The sequence below is a fragment of the Trichechus manatus genome, unplaced genomic scaffold (assembly GCF_000243295.1).
Source record: "Trichechus manatus latirostris isolate Lorelei unplaced genomic scaffold, TriManLat1.0 scaffold00300, whole genome shotgun sequence".
NCBI classification, from domain to species: Eukaryota; Metazoa; Chordata; class Mammalia; order Sirenia; family Trichechidae; genus Trichechus; species Trichechus manatus.
The window spans coordinates 798473-806717 of NW_004444236.1; positions in this window are offsets into that span (position 1 = coordinate 798473).

An 8245-nucleotide genomic window follows, 5' to 3' on the forward strand; every position below is an offset into this window, starting at 1 on the left:
CAAGGGAATGTAATAGTCAATACTTCATGGATTATCTACATATAGTCACTACTTCCTACATTTTTCTAGGGGCCCTGGTTGTATCCAGCACAGCTAATTTTTTATCACCCTTCCAGAAGGAGCTAGATCCTTTTCACAGGTTAACTCATGTAACCTTACAACAATTCTACTTGGTAAACATAATTAACCACACCTCATAAATGAGGGAACTGAAATTTAGAGAGGTTAAGTCACGTGTTCAAGGAAACCCAACTAGTAAGTAACAGAGACAGAGTTTGAACCCCATTTATTTCTGCTAAAATGTCCATTCTCTTTCCAGCACTCTGCCTTCTTGGAATATTTGGACATAATTTAAACGTTTGATATACAGAAACTCCTTTTAGGAGTACCAACAGATCACATAAACCCTAGAGAGTTAGGCTCAGCACTCCTCAACCCCATCCACCAACTCTAGTTCTCTCACCACATCCTTCCCTGCACCTCTCACACCTACTCAATGTTCTACCATAGAGGAAGCAAATACCTTGAATTGGCATTGCTCAAGATTCTTAATTGCAAACAGTGAATTTACTGTGGCTAGTTTAAAGAGAAAGGGGCTTTATTAAATCAACCCCTCAGAAATCATTGGAAAGGCTGATGGAACAGAGTAAAGTCTAAGCTCATAGGGAAAAAAACACCACCACCACCAGCACCTTTCCCTCACACCTTCCCACATACACCCACCAAACCATGTAGCAGAATTGTTTCAAATGAGTATGCTCACTGCTTCTACTAGGATGTTAAGACTTGACTTCTCTGCAATTGCTAAATCTGTAGTACTAACGTCAATTCTGTATCATGAATTCTACCTCGCAATTGCTCTTGCTGTTACTGTGTGCCGTTGAGTCAATTTTTGACTCATACGACTCATGTGACAGACTAGAACTGCCCCATAGGGTCTTCTATTGTCAAACCACCAACCTTTCAGTTAGCAGTCAAGTGCTTAACCATTGCACCAAAACCCAGAGACTTCTGAAACCAGCTGCACCAGTGAAATGGAAGCTTCATGTAGAGCCAGGTTCCCATGTTGATGACTTCCAAATCAAGTCTTTCGGAAGCATGTGGTCTTGCAAGCCTAGATCACATGTATCCATCTGAGCTGCAAGAGAAATTGAGAATTTGAGTTCTGACTTCTGAGTTAGGGAGATGGGAAGTGTTACCTGTGAATTTCTCCAAATATAGAAGAGGTATTTAAAAGATGTTGGACATCTATTGTATGATCCCACTTATATAAGATATCTAGAACAGGCAAATGTATAGAGACCAAAGTCTATTATTGGTTACCAGGGGCTGGAGGAAGGGGAAAAGAGGGAATCATTGCTTGAGGTTCATGGAGCTTCTGTTAAGGGTGTTGGGAAATTTGGAAAAGGATAGTAGTGATGGTTACACAACACAATGAAAGTAAGTAATGTCACTGAACTGGACGTGCAAAAAATAGTGAAATGGCAAGTATTTTCTTATTTATGTAATTAACATAATAAATTTTTAAAAATTCTGGGCAACCACAAATGTAGTATATTTCCACTATAAAACCATTCAAAAGGGATAAGACATCAAGGATTACTCTCAGCTAGTTCTGGCTCAGGAAATTAGGTGAATGATGATGCCATTACAGAGACAGAGAACGCACCAAAAGGAGAGTGTGAGTTTAATGTTAGAAGTGTTGAGTTTAAGGGGCTTGTGATATATGTGAGTGGACATGTTTAATTGAATATGTGAGCCTGGAGCTGAGATGAAAGCTCAGAACTTCAGATAATATACTGGATGGCATCAGAATACAGATGACAATCGCTGCTGAAGAACAAGATGAGTTTGTCAAGAGAGAGGCTGACAGCAGAGCAAAAAGTCAGCAAGGGAGATGCATAAAGAAATGCTAGAGTAATAAGAAAGAGAAGCAAGGGCTGGTGGGCCCCTGGAAGCCAGGGCAGAGAATGTTCCAAGCAGGGTAGATGGAGTTCAGCTCTAGCTAATGCTGCTAGGAAAACATTCATTAGACAGCTATTTATTTCCTTCCAATTTTGCTCCTCTTTCAGTGATTTTTAGTCTGATTTCTCTGCTATGTTGGGCCTCAATATACTGAATGGAACAGAAAGTAAGTAAAAAGGTAACACTGATGAGGTAAAATGAATCAGAGCTGACTCGAAAGCCACCCACAATGAAAACAACAAAAGATAGATCCTAACGCTTTTCCACCTTCTGAATCATACATCTTTGCCTAATTTGCAGTGTCTCTTCCTCATTCGACCACGTGAACACAGCTGCTCTGTTTGTGATAAGAGATCCCCTCTCTTTTCTCTTCCTGGACGTCTCATCTAAAGACGACCAGGCCTTTCCCCGTGTCTCTCCACCCTAATACACTAAGCTCCATCTACCTCTCTTTATATTTCACTTCTTTCAAAATTATTTTCAAACCCCTCAGCCCAAGACTGGGTTAATTGCCACTACTGTCTTTTCCCATCACACCCAGTACTTCCCATCAGAGCAATATAGCACAAAGAACAAGGGCATGGGCTCTGGCCTCACAGATCACAAATTAAAATCTCCACATCACTACCACGTGTGACTTTGGGCAAGTGTCTTAACATATTGAAGGCTAATAGTACCTAATCCATGGAGTGTTATAAAGATTAAAAGAGTTTATGCATTTAAAGCATTAAGTAAAGTACTTGAAATGCACACTCAGTAAATATCATCTATTGTTTTTAATATCATATGGTCTTATATTATATTGTCTTACGAGCTCTATTGTTCTGTCTGCCTTATTCACTGAAATTAAACTCTGCGAGGGCAGAAACTGAATCTATCTTTTTTGACACTGCATCTGAAAAACAAAAGGAAAAAAACCCACAGGAACTGGCATATAATGCGATCTCAATGTACATTTGTTAAATATACACTTCTCATGTGCTGTATGCAGAAAATAATTTCAAACTCAAATCACCAAGAACTATCCTGCCCCCATTCCTTCACCCTAAAACTCAAAGTCTGCATTAGAAACTTCATGCTAAATATTCCTATCTGGATATATAATGGAAAACTCAAGCTCAAGGCTTCCTAAATCAGTGATTGTCTTAGACCCAACTACCTTCTCCTCCCAACTTCCCTCTTAGTGTTAACGGAACCATAATTCTCTCAATGACCTAGACTCCAAACCTCATAGGTTTTAGTTTTTGTTTTTTCCAATTTTTCCTTCTTTTACCCCTGCCTCTACTCATTCTCATCCATACTGACAACACTAGTCGCAAGGCAGAGTCAAGATTGATGGCAGTCAAGTGAGGTTGTGATAAAAAAAAATCAAAATTGTCACTATATCTGACACCGGGTTAACCTTTAAATATCCATGCTGAGCCTGGCTGAAGGAACTTGTTTGTGCTGAGCAGCAGCAGTGTACCTGGAGACAGGAGCAAGGCAATCCAAATACTGTTTTTCTATATTTATAACCCAACATTTATATTAATCATTTACTAATGAATTTTTAATGATAGTAATCTATCACACCATTTATGTGTTATGAAAAGCAACTCCAGGCTTTTCCTTCATTCTGGCAAGTCTACTTTTGAATTTAATAGTGACAAGTAGCACAGCTGGGATAAATTTTCTGCAGTGCCAAAGTGGTCCCTTGATCTCTAGCGCTTTCTGCACAATTAGAAGCTTTCCAATTTACTCTTGCTTCTCTCTTATTCCTCATTTACTAAAGTGAATGAGGGATAAACCTACTCCTCACATATCAACTATCTCATTATCTGATATTTTGCATTCACAATAGTAAAAAAAATCTACTACTCAACTATTTTGTGCATCAACAACATATGTCTGGTAGTAACGAACACTGAGGTACCAGGCTAGAGTAAAACTGGCTGTGATGGTAGAGGTGATGTGTCAACTTGACCGGGCCATGATTCTCAGTGGTCTGGCAGTTATGTAATGAAGTAATTTGGCAGTTATGTAATGATGTAGTTACTCTCCATTTTGTGATCTGATGTTGTCATCCTCCATTTTCACATAATGCTGATTTTCACCTAATGACCTGGTCTTCGGAACCTAATCATGCCCATAAGTGAGGGGTGGGTGTAATTATAAAATGGTGGAAGGAGTTAATGTAGCTGGTAATAACTTCTGGCAGTGGCCCTAACTGGAATATCCATTGGCCAGAAAGAGGCGGAGTTGGGGGAGAAAAGGCATAGGATTATTGATATCATTAATCTTAGGTGAAGTTCAGGAGTGATTGAATTAGCTCTGACAAACGGGGTGATATGTGTATTTCTGAAACATACAAATTGTGTCTCTGACACCTGAACCCTAAATCTTTGTGAACCTGTAGCCAGGATGTTTTTTCAATAAAGAAGCATGCCTTAAGACCATAAGATGAAGGTGTATCAGGCACTAGGAGCCTCGTGAGTTATTTGGGCCTGATGCTCATTAGTTCATTATGTCAAGGGCATAACCTACAGCTTCAGCTTGATTTTCCTAATCAAATGCCAAAAGATATGCCTCTTTGGAAACTTTATTTTCCTCCACCTAATCCCTATTTCAATGAAACTGTGACATCCAAATTTCAGCCGCAGCTCCCCTTCCCCCCTACATATTGACAGCCCAGAAGAGCTGTTTTTATCTCCATTCTCACTTGATTTTAGTCCATAGACAACCTACTATAACGCATCTTCCCTCCTTGTCTATTATCCAAAGAAAGGAGAACATCCTTCTTAAGAAAACGTGGTTAAGGATTGCCGCACATATGAGATGGACAAGGGTTTCCATAGCAGTTTCTGGCCTCGGTGACTACCTCTCCCTCAGCCACTGACATAGATGTTTACAAGCATTATTTCAATTAAATATTCCTAACAACACTGCAAAGTAATTACTATTATTATCCTCACATTAGACATGTGGAAGTAGATGGTTAGTGGTGTTATGTGAATGGCCCAAGATCATACAACAAATGAATGGTAAAAATAGGGTTTGAACTTCAGGATTGCAATGAGAGGACACGCTCTTAAACATTACACAACACTGCCCCCTCGTGGCGAAGTGGAGAAATTCAACTCTATAACCAACCGGAAAAAACCCAAGCTTTATCAGCAAATGGAGTCCCTGGGTGGTGCAAACGTTAAGTGCTTGGCTACTACCTGAAAGGCTTATGGTTCAAGCCCACCCAGAGCCTTGGAAGAAGGACCTTGTAATCTGTTTCTGAAAGGTCACAACCATGAAAACCCTATGGAGCACAGTTCTACATTGAAATACATGGGGCTTCCATGAGGTGGAATCCACTCGATGGTAAGTGGTTTGCTTTTGGTTATCAGCTAATAGAGGCACAGAAAGTAGATATAAAGTATATGTCTTGCTTAAAAAAGCCCCTCTTTTGAACTGTTTGTCTACCCCTCTCCATCCAAGCTTTCTTGCTTATTCTATCTGATTCTTCTGTAAAAAGTTATTTTCCTACTTCCCTTCTTTTCCTCTCATGATCTCTGAAACTTCTCCTAAGTTTCCTGAAGTCAAAAGAAAACATAGAACCACTCTGCTTAGTTGTTTAAATTCTGTATTAGCCCAAACCCAAACAAAAATGGCCGCTCAAGGACATTTCCTGAGTTCTAGAATCACAAGATTCTGTGTATGCGTATGTCTCTAATTTCCTACTACAAATTTACTCTTCTAAGTTTTCCATAAATCACTGTTCTTTCATTTCTAACCTATCTATGAGTTTTTAGTCCAATAACCGTTTACTTGCAATGACTGAACTGGAAGCTGTTGAGAACCACCCAGATTCCCTCAATTCTCGCACCTAAAACCCTCCTTTCCCCAGATGCCAGGAATGGTGGCTGCTGACAGACGAGTTTGTCTCCTAGAATTTCCCTGTGCTGAAGGAAGCTACCTTATTCAAGGTTATATCACCCCTTAGGAGGTCCACAGGCAGTGACTGGTCCGAAGGGAGGTTCAAAGGTCCAGTCCTCTTGCTTCAATTAGGACAACTCTGAAGACCATCCAACTCTAAGCACTTGGGGAAATTGGCTGAAACTCCATCACAATTGCATTGCAGTTCACCTTCTCCTGTGCCCAACCCTACTTCCCTCTCTCCGTTACAGGTTCTGTTACCCCAGAGAACCCTCAAATAAACCTCTCACAGGCAAATTTCAAAGTCTGATTCTTGAGAAATCAACCCAAGGCAATCCTCTTAACTTCAATCATATTCACCAGTAAGTAAACTTTAAGTGAAGGAATGCAATATAAAGATATATATCAGAAAATTATGTAGATGTAAAGATCAGAAACATATCAGAAGGTAAGAATAACATATGACTGAGAAGTCTATGTACTAGTCCTTCTCATATGCTGGTAAAAGTTCGCATTTTATACCTTTGTAATTGTCACAATGTGTTATGGATTGAATTGTGTCCTCCAAAATGCGTGTCAACTTGGCCATGATTCCAGTATTGTGTGACTGTCCAACATTTTGTCATCTGATGTGATTTTCTTGTGTGTTGTAAATCCTACCTCTATGATGTCAATAAGGCAGAATTAGAGGCAGTTATGTTAATGAGGCAAGACTCAATCTGTAAGTCTAGGTTGTATCTTGAGTCAATCTTTTTTGAGATATAAAACAGACAAGCAAGCAGAGAGACAGGGGAAACTCATACCACCAAGAAAGCAGCACCAGGAGCACAGCATGTCCTTTAGACCCAAAGTTCCTGTGCTGAGAACTCCTAGACTAGGGGAAGATTGATGACAAGGACCTTCCCCCAGAACCGACAGAGAGAGAAAGGCTTCCCCTAGAGCTGGCACCCTGAATTTGGACTTCTAGCCTCCTAAACTGTGAAAGAATAAAGTTCTCTTTGTTAAAGCCATCCACTTGTGGTATTTCTGTTATAGCAGCACTAGATAACTAAGACAATATGTCATTCAAATTTCCTGCCCTTCAGTTTTTTCGTCTCTAAATAAATAGTTTTAATTAGATGTTTTCTACAGCCACTTCAGCCCATGGTGGGCAGGTGTCAATGGAGCTTCCAGACTAAGACAGACTAGGAAGAAGGACCTGGTGGCCTATTTCTGAAAAAACTGGCCAGTGAAAACCTTATGAATATCGTGGAAGATAGTCTGATATAGTGTTGGAAGATGAGCCCCTCAGTTTGGAAGGAATTCAAAATACAACTGAGGAAGAGCTGCCTCCTCAAAGTAGAGTCGACCTTAATGACATAAATGGAGTCATTTCCTGATGTGGCATGACTCAAAATGAGAAGAGAGAGCTGCAAACATGGAATGTACGTCATATGAATCTAGGAAAATTGGAAGTTGTCAAAAATGAAATGGAATGTGTAAAGATAGATATCCTAGGCATTAGTGAGCTGAAATGGACTGGTATTGGCCATTTTGAATCAGACAATCATATGGTCTACTGTGCTGGGAATGACAAACTGAAGAGGAATGGCGTCATATTCATAGAGATTGCATGATAGAATTTTGCAAGACCAATGACTTCTTTATTGTGAATATCTTTTTTCAACAATATAAATAGTGACTATACACATGGGCCTCATCAGATGGAAAATACCGGAATCAAATCAACTACATCTGTAGAAAGAGACCATGGAAAAGCTCGGTATCATCAGTCAGAACAAGGCCAGCGGCCGACTGAGGGACAGTTCATCAATTATTCCTTTGCAAGTTTAAGCTGAAGCTGAAGAAAATTAAAAGAAGTCCACAAGAACCAAAATACAACCTTGAGTATATCACACCTAAATTTGAAGACCATCTCAAGAATAGATTTAGTCCTCAAAGTGACATCTTTACTTTTCAACACTTTAAAGAGATCTTTTGTAGCAGATTTGCCCAATGCAACACGTTATTTGATTTCTTGATTACTGCTTCCATGGGCTTTGATTGTGGATCCAAGTAAAATTAAATCCTTCACAACTTCAATATTTTCTCCGTTTATCATGATGTTGCTTATTGGTTCGGTTGTGAGGTATTTATTTTCTTTGTGCTGATGTGTAATCCATACTGAAGGCTGTAGTCTTTGATCTTCATCAGTAAGTGCTTCAAGTCCTCTTCATTTTCAGTAAGCAAGGTTGTGCCATCTGCATATCTCCGGTTGTTAATCCTGATGCCACATTCTTCTTCATATAGTCCTGCTTCTCAGATTATTTGCTCAGAATACAGATTGAGTAAGTATGGTGAAAGAATACAACCCTAACACACACCTTTCCTGATTTTA